Consider the following 12029-nt stretch of genomic DNA (forward strand, 5'->3'; position numbering starts at 1 on the left):
CTCAATGACATGCTCCCCGAGAGGCTGACTATGGCAGAAGGAGGCTCTATCTATGTGCGGAACCCCTGAAAATAATAACATACTGCTTGACAGGAAAAAAAAAAAATAGCAAATCCTAGCTGTCAAAGCCAGAGTTCCAAATTAAAGTTGTCAAGCCCTCTGTCATTTGTACGTAAATAGGTCAAAGTACATATCTAGAGGCAGGAAGAGTGCCTAGTGGCCACTGGTGAGAAGGTTTTTTTTTCTTTCAATTTCAGCTAGTTTGTCTTCTTTATTCCTTTCAGATGTGAAGAGGGGAAGAGCAGACCTGGTGGAAAAACAAAAGTTATTTTGAAAATTGTTCTAAATCTTTCATGGGTGTTTCTGCTACTCCCTCACTCAAATGACTTTTCGTTTGCAGCATAAACCTTTTAAAATCAATGTACTTGAAAAAGCCATAAATTATAGAGAAACCTTTCAATGAAATGCATCCAGGTTTTGCAATTATAAAATAATACATGCCTAAACATAAGTAAAATTTTATTATAATTAATATCCAATTTTTTTTTTACTTTGGCCTTCAATGTCAATTTTCTTCGTTAAAACAATGTTGCAAAGCATCAGTCTATAATATTTATTGAGCTAATTCCACTTAGCTTATTTGAAATATATATATGTGTATATATATATATATTTTTTTTTTTTCCCAGAATGTACTTAACAGCAGCAACTCTTAGAATTGTATATTCAGGAAACAATTTAACCACTTTTAATGAAGACAGCAAGTCTCTCTCTCTCTCTCTCTCTCTCTCTCTCTCTCTCTCCTGACAGTAAAATATTTGGCAGGATTTGTTTGTAAAATCAGAAACTTGGGCTTTGTTATTAAGATGTCATACACTCTCTCCTGATTTTAGTTTGAACCACTGGGAACACAAGATTAATGCTGAGAGCTCCGGGTCTCTCTCCCACCCTGGAGTCCCCCAGCAAGGTCTGCCCATGGCCTTCAACTGCCCTGTCAGTTAGAGCACTGTGCTTCCCAGGCACATGGAGGCTGCATTGTCTGTGTCTTTTGGAGCATGGCACAGTGTTTAGCATGGCACTTAGCACACAGCAGGCATGCCATGCTGCCAATGACCACCATTTACACACTTCCTGCGCTGACAAAACAGGCCCCTTGTCATGTAGCCTCATTCTGGACTTCTGGCTCTTTTGTGCTAGCTGTGTGTCACAGTTTGCCCTGAATATCACTCTTTCAAAAGCTATCAACAGAGTTTTGATAGAATATCTTTCTAGGTTGATAAGGTTTCGTCAATCCAGAAGAAGCAGTTAGGGCTTGGTGCTCATGTTTCTCAAATAAGGGAGTCATATTGAATGATCTCTGAGCACATCGGTAGTAGACAGGAGTTCTAGAGGTCTCCAGTGATATCCCATCGCCAAATAGCTATCTCTATCTCAATGTCTCAGGGGCACATTTAATTCAGCAAGTTCCGAATTTAAGCCCCAACACCTCATTGTTGTGTTTTTTTCCTTTGAGGGAGTTGAAAGCGTATACTCCTCGTTCCATCTCCTTTCCACTGTGCATTAACATCTAACCAGCTGCGTGGTCTTCCAGCCTGCCTGTCTGCTTGGTTCACATCTACAACGTCCTGTTCACTGAGACTGGGGAAAGCATTATGGCTAGTTTAAATAGATCACCGGTTGGTTTGTTTGTTTAGGTAGGTAGGTAGGTAGTTCCTTTCCTACCATATCTACCCTATCCATTGCTACCTACTATACCTTTGAATGGTGACAAAATCTCCACCAGTCCCGTGTCTATTTGCTATCCTTTGGAGCATGATTCCAAAATACCTTCCCAGGCATTTGCCTTTACTCTTCAGCATGTTTTCATGTTTAGTCAAATAGCGTGCTATCCCACGATACTTAAAATTCCCTGCTTCTACTCACTTCAGTTGACACCGCCTGTCACTTCTTCCTCTGAATTCTTACTTTTCTTAGGATTCTTTCTCAACTTTCCCTGTGCCTTCTTTTTCATGTGTTTTTTGATGTTTCATCCAGATTGTCACGGCTGTAATACTTGATGCTACCACAGGTTTATCTTCACCTGGAAATCTGTCTACTCACCTTTCCAGTAAGATTTTAAATACTATGATTCCTGTCATGGTGTCTTGTTCATATACTTATTCTTTGAGAATTCTTTCATAGAGAAATTCAGGAAGAATTTGCTCAAGGCAGTGAAGTTTGAAGGGTTTATCAATGATCCTATGGTTACAAATTATAGGAATCCATATTAATTATAGGAAACAAAGAACTTTCTGGATCAGAATGAACCACAGAACTGAAAATCAGGCTGACTGACTGCTCTCATTTCTTCACTTTCCGGACACTTAGACTCTCTGTGACATTCTCTTTTTCATGCGTCCCTTACACATCTATGAGCCTGAGTAATAGTCTCCTTGTTGAAACTCCCAGAAGAAACCAACTAATGTCTGAGTACCAAGCCACATTCTCAGAGAAATCTGGCGTAACACCTCAGTCTGTGCAACTACAACTGGCCCCAAAAGCAATGAATGGAGTGCAAAGCCTCATCCACATTTGGTCTCTCATTCTAGATATCTGAAGCAAACTTCCTGAGGAGGAAGGAAAAGAAGATGGTAAATAAATACATACGTCAGAGAAAGGGATACAGGCTGGCATGAATCTTAAAAAGAATGTATCATTGTGTTTAAGGATTAAAATCACTTCACTCTTCCCCCTTCGAAAACAAAAAATAATCCGAGAAAGTAATGTAGCCTTCAAGAAGGTGCATTGCCAATGCTGTCTTCACATGTAATCAATAATGGTCATGAGAAAAGAAGGACTTTCCAGCAAATGTAGTCAAGAGCTCTCCCCACCCCCCACATGCCCTCAGGTACATACTTCATAGAACAACTTCAAGGAAACAAAATTTGACATAAATTACTGAACAGTTAAGAAGGATATGGCTGCTCCCATCTGTGAATCTGGCACTGTAGAGGTGTAGGCAACAGCAGAGTAAGATCAGGTGTAGGCTGAGCTACATAACCAGATCCTGTTTCAAATACCAAAACTGTTCTGTCAAATAGCAATTAAAAAAAAGAAGAAGAAGAAGAAGAAGAAGAAAGGAAGAGAGGAAATGAGGGACAGGGGGAAAGGAAGGCAAGCAGGTTCAGACTATAGTTCAGGTGGTAGTGCTCTTGCAGAGCATACCAAGGGTGCTAAATTTGACACCCAGCACAGTATCAACTTGGCATGGTACCATGTGCCGGGAATCTCAGAAGTCAAGTAAAAGAAGCAGGAGGAGCCAATGTTCAAGGTTATCCTCAGCTACACCTAAAAGTTGAGCCCAGCCTGGGCTACATGAAACTGTCTTTAAAAGAAAAATGTTCATATTACCAGTGGCTCGTTGGTGCCTCTCTCGCTTTCTCTTTCTGGTTTGGTCAGTGTGGTTATCTTGTCATCTTGCCCCTTACCCACCTAGCATGTCTATGAGATAGTGGGCATAGACAACTTCTGTCTTAACTTTAGAGGCCTCTACATCTAAAGCACCTCCATAGGGCCCTGCTAGAAAGAATAGCGCAAGGGGTTTTAAGCTTGATGTTATGACTGAATTGAAATGGAGTTTGGAGTCTTGGGGAAGGTGAGACTGTGTGTTAGTACAGGAAGAAAGGACGTGTGTGTGGTGTGGTGTGTGTGTGTGTGTGTGTGTGTGTGTTTGTAAATCAGAGTGCAGAATGGTTAAGTAATGAAGGCATATCCTTACTACTCTAATACTTTTTTTTTTCAAAGTATTTTCTGGCATGCATGTAGTTCTCACCGTGTTAAACTGTCCCAATGACCATATGACTTGATTTAGCCAATGGCATGAGTATTAGATTTAGCCACTGACTTAGTGTAAGTCACTGAATACAGAAGCATCAAATTCTGTCTCATGGATTTCCTCCTTATGTAACAGTGTTTGGGTATCGGCTTCTTCAGAGCGGGTCCTAAAATGAAGACAGCATGATAGATTGCAATTGCACAGTCTGTGTAGGACAGGTAAAGTGAATAAACATGAATTACTGCAGGCCACCAAAATTATAATACGCAGCATGAGACTTGGCAGTTTATGCAACCTGGCTTAAGAAGCTCTTTGTGAAATAGTTTATAAATGGACCATCTCTTCTGGACCTACCCTGTAAAGAGGATTAAAGCTCTCCACATCTGAAGAGACAAAATAATAAAATCACACAGTGCTTTCCAAATTTCTTTCTTCCTATTTTCTCTATTCTCTCCTTCCTACTTTGCTCCTTCTTTCTGCTTATTAAACATTGGTGTAAGTTCCTCAAAAATAATTAATAAAAAAAGATTATTCATAGATATATGAGAATTGAATTGCTTTGGAGGTAGGTGGAAGGGAGGGGAGTGAGACAGGCACTTTCTCCTTAACTTCCTGGCAGCTTTATTTTGCCCTGATACCCTGGAGGTGAGTCTTTGAAGCTGTTCCTTCAGAATCTTCAGCAGGCATGATTTTCCTTTCAACAGTAGGAGGAAACATACCTGCAAACCCTCAACTTGTTTATGAACTCAGCAGGAGGCATTAAGAGCAATGAGTTTCAGAATGAGACAGATGACATGAGTTTGACTCTTGCTCTCTTTGGGGCGGCTTTCTCCACATCGCCAAGGATCAGTAAAGTGGGCACTTTAAGCTGTGCCTCATGGAACCACTGAAAGGCTGGAGTAAAACAGTGAGATTGTGTGAAGGCCTTATTGCCATTTCCCCTCACACACACAAGGCTTCACCTGAATCCTAGAAATTTAATTTAATTTATTATTTTTTTTTTTGAAATGATTTGCTCTTCTGTTCCTCTAATAAGGCAGAATCCAGCTTGTCCGGAGTTGCCCAGCTAGAAAGTCCTGCGGCTCCTGCCCTGTATGAGGGTCAGGCCGCAGCTGAGTCTGTAAAGGCCTTTGTGTTTGTAGTCGCAGGAAATCCTCTTGGATTTACGGAAAGTTCCTCCTTACGCTGGACTGAGCAGCTGTGGGGTTCATTTTTCTTCTTTTGACATTCCAAGACCGAAATGTTTCCACTTAGCTCAGCAAAACCCAGCAAAGCATATCAAAAAAAAACTAGGAAACTGTGTTGGGGGTTTACAGTACAATTGACTGGGAAACAGCATAAAATGCTCAGATGAAAGAATCAGGACCCCATTTTGCTTAAGGCTTTTACTGCGCAGGTGCCATAGAATGAGGGACCTGAGATCAGCCTTTCAAGCACATTTCCACATTTCTTCCCTTGGGATAAGAGGCAAGAGGCGTCAAAGAGTTTCCCACCAGCAGAGAGAGGACCCTGGAAAGGAACCCACTGTGCTCTGAAAGGGCAAAGGACTTGCAGAGCCTGAAACCCATGAGCTACTGACCTGTGAACTGTTTTAGTCATTTAACAGCAAGATTTCCCTCCCAGGCAGTAAGCAGTAGCATTTGGGAGCGAGCAAGCAGCCATGGCATTGGCATTCCCCAGTTCGCTCCTTTAGAAGCTGTGACCCAGTAGCTTTGAGGATCAGCAGGTTCCTGAAAAGGAATCCCCTGAGACTTTGACTGCTAGAAAAGGACCCCAAGTGTGTGCTTCACCTTGAGACTTTTCTCTCCGGGAGATTTAGCAAAGTGCTTGGAAAATTGAGGAAGCCCCGAGTTAAATGTTCTCCTGAGATCTCACTTCCAAGTCTATCACTGGTAAATACGTTGCCACGCCCACTTGTTCTTCAGTCCCTTACTCAATGAAACAAAACTGAGAATCCGGCACAAAAGTACATATTGAGTTGATTTGGGGTGGGAGGTCTGTGAGCCTCAGTGATTATGAGCAGTGAGTGACCTAGTCCTGTAACTGGTGACATTTCCCTGGCACATTTAGGCAGCAGTCATGTGTTTGCACCTCTTGCTGTTAAAGCAGGTTAATCATGTCGGATACGGAGTGACCTGGCATAGGGAAGCGGTAATGGTTCATTTTCTCTGCAAACTCGGGTTTAGATTCGCCTTGGAGACAGATGTCTGTGAGGGTATTCTAAATGGTTCACTCAAAAAGAAAATGTGCGTCCCAAACATGGGGGCCCAGACTGCAGGATAAAGAGACTGGGAACTGGGCACCAGAATTCTTCCACCTCCCTTTCTGACTGTGAAGGCCAGGTGGCCAGCTACCTCACCTTCTAGCTGCCATGCAGCAGTGGTTTACTGAGATAGCCTTGGCCCCCATTGGTGGACTGTTTGGAGATGTGGCCGTGTTGGAGGAGGGGTGGGGGGAGGAGTGGGCTTTGAGGTTTCAATAGTCTATGCCATTCCCAACTCTCTCTGCCTCTTACTTGTGGTAAGGGCATAGTCGCTCAGCAATGACTCCAGTGCCAGGCCGGCTCACCTGCTGCCGTGCTCCCACCTTCCGTGCCACGACGGCGGTGGAGTTCTGTCACAGCAATCAAAAAGACATGTGCCATCCCCACCGCAATGGACTGTATCGTTACATTTTGACCCAAAAGGAACCTTTCCTACCTCATGTTGCTCGTGTCGGATATTTTAGAAGAAATGCAACTAATGCAAGGATTCCAGTGGGGTTCTAGCCCTGGTGTAGGCCAGAGATTACCAGCTAGGAAGTTGTGGGATGTTCTTGTTTTCTATCTAACTGGCATGCCCAGCCACGAATGGTCCCCTCACATTATGTGACTTCTACCTTTGAGCTCCAAAGAAGAGGTGACTTGGCCTGAGTGTTCCACGCTGTGCTTAATAGCCTCAACCTATTTATTCCCAAAGGAAGCGGATTTTGCTAGGTTCGGGATTATAAGCTGTTTTTATCCCTGTGCAGAAAGCCTAATAATAAGTTTGGAAGCGGCCCAACACGATTTCATTCAACTCTGTATTTACTTACTCCAATAAGCCTTTGTATTTTCTTTGGAAAAAAGGGGAAAATATTCATACTCTCATTACTGGGTCTATCCGATAGACAGCGAGCTTAAAAAAAAAAAAAGAAACTACCAGTTTTCCTTGGCTCTTTAAATGGATGATCAAAATTACTCAGCAGAGCTCTGCTTGACAGATTTTTAGAGGCATGTCACTGTGATTTACTATTAGTTTACTTTGTTCTCTTACCATCTTTGCTCTTTTACACCTGAACATGATTTTTATAATATACTTATGCTTTTGTAGGGCTCCACAATGTTCTTTCTTACAGCATAATTTGCCTTCGCAGTGTGCTGTGCATTCAGTCTCCAGTGGCTACAGCGTGGTTGTGTTAATATAGCATGTGGTATAGGAAATCCTGGCTGATTTACCTCCTGTACCTGTCAGGGTTCTCCAGAGAAAAAGAACCAACATGATGAGCCTAAGGATGTGCATCTACATAGGTACATACAAACATATGTGAGTGTGCGTGTGCAAGGTAATTTCGTCAGCTTTAAAGTAGTAACTACAGTAGAATCACCCCTGAGACGCTGAGAACCTTGCAGTTCCCTTCCTTGACGCTGGGGGGAGTAGTCCCCAATAGCTGTTTATCACTGGAAAGAGGTGACCCAGTCAAAAGCACTGGGTGACTCACTAATCCCAATCCGGCACTGAAAGACCTCTGGTTCCTAGTTCATGATGAAAGCTTGAAAACCCTGATTCTGCTATCAACAAGGAGGTGGCAACAGTAGCAACAGCCACGGGATGAAGAGAATGCATTGGTTCATTGCTGGACGAAAGGCCCAGCCAACAAAGTATTTTCCTTCTACCGCACCCACCTTCTCTGGGGTGTCTCCAGAAGGTGTAACCACAATTGGGGTAGGTCTCCCACGTCAACCAGGCAATCAAGCTTTCTTCAGAGGAGGCTGCCTACACAGGTGATTCTAATTTGTGGCAAGGTGGCATTAAAATCAGCCATAACAGCTTCAGAACAAGCATGCTCCCTAGTGTAAAAAGAGTGGTGGTCAAGGGGTGCTGTCGAGAGTCGACGCTTCTGCTGAGGTTCTCAACAGGAAGGGAAGATTATTTATGTTCATTTTCTAAAATATCAATTCCAGAACTCCTTAAATTAAAACTGTCTCCACAGAAAAATCCTGGAATCCAATTAAAAAATAATAATGAAACATTAACAACATTTGAGGAGAGTGCTTACATCATATTGCCATGATGATGAATGATCTATTTGTTAGCTGTCTAAATAGCGCATAACAATAGCGCAGAATAGAATTGGAGATTCTAAATGCAGGCAGTAACTTATCCTTGGTGTTATCCTAGGGAAGGAACACTAATTTACCTAAGACACGGCATTTTCCTATGTCACAGTTCCTTTCCTGTCGCTGTGATAGAACACCATGGGCCAAGCCAACTGGAGGGAAGAAACCATTTATCTGGCTTCTTTAGGTCACAGTCCATTATTGAGGGACACCATGGTAGAAACTCAAACCGAAGTTGCGTTCCCGGAGGGACAGCACCTACCAGCGTGGATCTCGTGGATGACTTCTCCTGCTTTCTTATGCAGTCCAGGACTACCTGCACAGCATGGCCACAGTCATGGCTGGATGCTCCCACATCAGCCTTTAACCAAACTGTGCTTCACAGACTCGCCCACAGGCTGATCTGATGGAGGGGGTTCATCCGCTGCACGTCCCTTTGCCCAGGTTCCTCTAGATTATGTCAAGTTGACATAAACCAAGCAGCATCGCCTGGTATTTCAAACATACACAAGATTTTAAAGGAAAACAACAACAACAACAACAAAAAACAAAACAAGGGACTTTACAATAGTATTGTTATAATCGTTAAGACAAAGTTATTATGGAGCAAAATACAAGATTAACATTTCTTAAGAAAAATACCTTCAGGTAAATACCAGCTAGTGACAAGGGTTTTCAGAGTTCCTGGCAGAAATCCTGTGTTGCTCCTCACGCCTCCTGTCAGGACATTTAGCTACGGACAGTAAACTCCCCCTTTGCAGGATCAGGAAATTAGCAGCAACTGATCCTTTTGAAATGCTCAGTAAATCTTTCCTAACAACAACAACAACAAAATACCGAATTTTTCAGTATTCCTTTATATTACAAGGGTAAAGCTCAGTTACCTACATTATTAGATATTTAAAAATTAACTTTTAAAGTATGGCTGGGAGACCATGAAATTCAGTCCAGTGTCCTCTTCTGTACTGTGGCATTTCCCAAACATGACTGATGTTCCTACAGGTGACCGAAGGGTTAGAGTCAGGTCCCCATGTAAGCCAGAACCAGGCATGCCCACTGCCAGACTTTCAAAGTGATTGGTTACTTCTCTCCTTGCTGTGACATAATATCTAGCAGGAAGAAACACTAGGAAGGGAAAGTTTGTTTGGGATTACAGTTCAAGGGTTTACAATCCGACACAGCAGGCAAAAGCACAGCAACAGAATCTGGGTAGAAGCCCGACCCTCCCCATGGTGTCCACAGAAAGGAAGCAGAGAGAGGGCAGGAAGCCAGCAGTGCCATATGACCTCCAGGTCACGGGTGACCCAGTTCATTGGCAAGGCTCAATCCCATAAGGATCCTCAACTTTCCTAGGCAGTGCTGCAAGCTGAGAACCAAGTGTTCAAACACAGTAAGAGCCTCCAGGAGACATTTTGTATTTCAGCCACGAGAGAAACTTCCACCAGCCTGTGGAAGCCGTGCCCTAAGTAACAGCACTCCCCTCCGTTTTGAAGAAATCATGTTTTAAAACACAGATCCAGTGCGTCCCTTTTTTACCAATCTCAGTCCTCACCATCACAGAACAGAAGAACCTGGTATTCCATACATGAAATGGCTTTGAGTCCCTTCCTTCATCCCAAATTCACTTTCTGTCAGGATCCCGCCCACTCCCTTTATTCTGTCGTTAGTCATCACTTGCAGAGTCTCCTCTATTCCTTTCGAGTCTCTTTGCCTGTGCATGTGTGGCTTGCCCGACGTCCCCCTGCCGTGCCTCATGGATGAGCTATTTAAATTGTCTTCTCACCAAAGCTTGTTTTGATGGCATCTTGCCACCCCTCCCCCCTCCCCCCAGCTATTAGTAGTAAGTTACTGCTATGGAGGCCCCAAGGTACTGTCAAAATGACTGCTGCACAGAAACAAACACTGAGCGTTCCAAGTGTTTATTACTAATGAGACACTGGTTTGCTGGAAATTTCTTGAAGGCATTATTACATAGAATTATTATGATTTTTTTTGTCTGCACAGTAAGCCCAGGGGTGAGCATTTAACAATTTCTCAAAACTGTTGCTTTGATAAAAATTCACTATAGTCGGCTTACTTCGAATCTATACATACAGTGTTTCATGGTGTACAAATATTAGATGAGTGGGATATGGTTCCACATGCTTGTAAGCCCAACAGTGGAAGGTGGCAGCCAGCCTGGGCTACATAACAAGATCAAGGGCAGCCTGGGCTAAAGGAATACATTAAACAAAACATGCAAACTAAGACAAGATATGGTTATGTAGAGGGAGACTATCTTGAATTTTAATTTCATTTTCCACAGACTTTGTAGTTCTGCCCAGCTCACTGTACCCTTCTTCTCCCCTATAAAAAATTTGTAAAACTAACATATATTTCATCAGGTTGTACTGAAGATAAATAATGCTTAACAGATTCAGCAAATTTGTGGTAACCGTCACCGAGTGCTCTTTTCTTTCTCTTTTCCGAAGTTCTGAGTAAACAGTGTGTTTTGTTTTTCTTTGTTTATTAGAAATGAAGGCTGCCAGCCCAAGCTCTCTATGCATGGTGGCTTAACTGTTATTGCTCTGTGTGTCCCGATAAACCCAGAGGTGAAAGGTCCATGCTTATGTTGACATGGAGCTGGGCCTGTCAGGTCTCAGCACTGACAGTGCTTTACAGCCCATGGGAGCATCCTTACCCACCAGCCAGCAAACTTCCTGTGTTTTCCCTCCTCTGGCCCAGGTCCCAGAGCTCACAAGATAGGGCCACAGTTAAGCCTGCAATACTTCATCCGTGTCAGTAGAAAAGTGACTTTGCACACAGCTGGCTGGGTGATGGGATACACTGGGACATTTCCTCTCCGCAAATGCTTCCAAGCTCACTTCCACCCATGGGGACAGAAGCGGCAGTCAGAAGGAAGCGACATTAATCTTGACCGTGTGAGAACGCTGGGTATTTCAGGAGCTGGACTTCTCCACACAGAGGGGTATAGATTATCTTTGCTTATGGGTTAGCCTAGCCCAGGTCTTGGTCTGTTTCATTTTCAAGCAGAAACCGTTTACTTTTCTCAAACACATAAATTTCCAAGGGTTTGCTGACCATGTCAATTTTTAATGCAGTTGGAAACTTGCATGAGAACGTCCTATAAGTAGGACTCACACAGACTAGAAGCGTTCAGCTGGAACAAAATTTGGTGAGATTGTCTGGAGTTCTTGAGCTTTTATTAGGGAGGAACTCAGGGCTAATTTGCAAATGAAGAAATTTTTGCAGTCTAGATGAACTCTAAACTGTGAAAGAACATGCTGAGCTCGTGTTCGGCTATGGGAAATGAATGCAATGGGAGAAGGAAGATGAATAAAGACATGCTGACATGCCATAGGAGCCCTAGCAGTTTTGACCATGTCACCTGGGACTCGTGTCTAGGGACTCCTGGTTATACTGGACTGAGTGAGAGCACTCACTTGTGTCTTATGCATTAGTTAAGAAGTGAATCCCTTGGGAACTAGAGCTGCTACAATGTCCTGGGAAACGGCAGAGACAGCTTCAAATATGCCACACTTCAGCGTTCTCTGACGCCTGGTTCTCATAATGTGCCAGAGGCTGGGATTTCATTTCAAATACCTCTCTGTAAGTGAGAGCTTTCCCTCAAACTCAGCAGATTTAACTAGGAATCGCAGAAGAGCTATCAAAAGGATGTGTTTCTTAAGGTAAACCTGAAGTATCTTTAAGCTCTATGCTATGCATTTACTTTTATATTTGAGGATGGCAGGTGTGCTTGTATGTTTGTGGAGGGGCTTGTGTGTGTGTGTGTGTGTGTGTGTGTGTGTGTGCCAGACAGTTCTTTTCAGTGCTTTACTCAGGAACTGTCCACCATGA

General features: G+C 43.1%; 2 pseudogenes; one reads left to right on the forward strand and one right to left on the reverse strand.

The window, feature by feature from the left end:
• Positions 1 to 6458, reverse strand: part of LOC110559768 (ubiquitin-conjugating enzyme E2 variant 1-like) — a 39444-nt pseudogene extending 32986 nt beyond the window's left edge.
• A 1204-nt stretch (positions 6459 to 7662) lies between these two features.
• The window catches only part of LOC110559769 (glyceraldehyde-3-phosphate dehydrogenase-like), a 75672-nt pseudogene continuing 71305 nt past the window's right edge, over positions 7663 to 12029 (forward strand).

The sequence above is a fragment of the Meriones unguiculatus genome, chromosome 8 (assembly GCF_030254825.1).
Source record: "Meriones unguiculatus strain TT.TT164.6M chromosome 8, Bangor_MerUng_6.1, whole genome shotgun sequence".
Lineage (NCBI taxonomy): Eukaryota > Metazoa > Chordata > Mammalia > Rodentia > Muridae > Meriones > Meriones unguiculatus.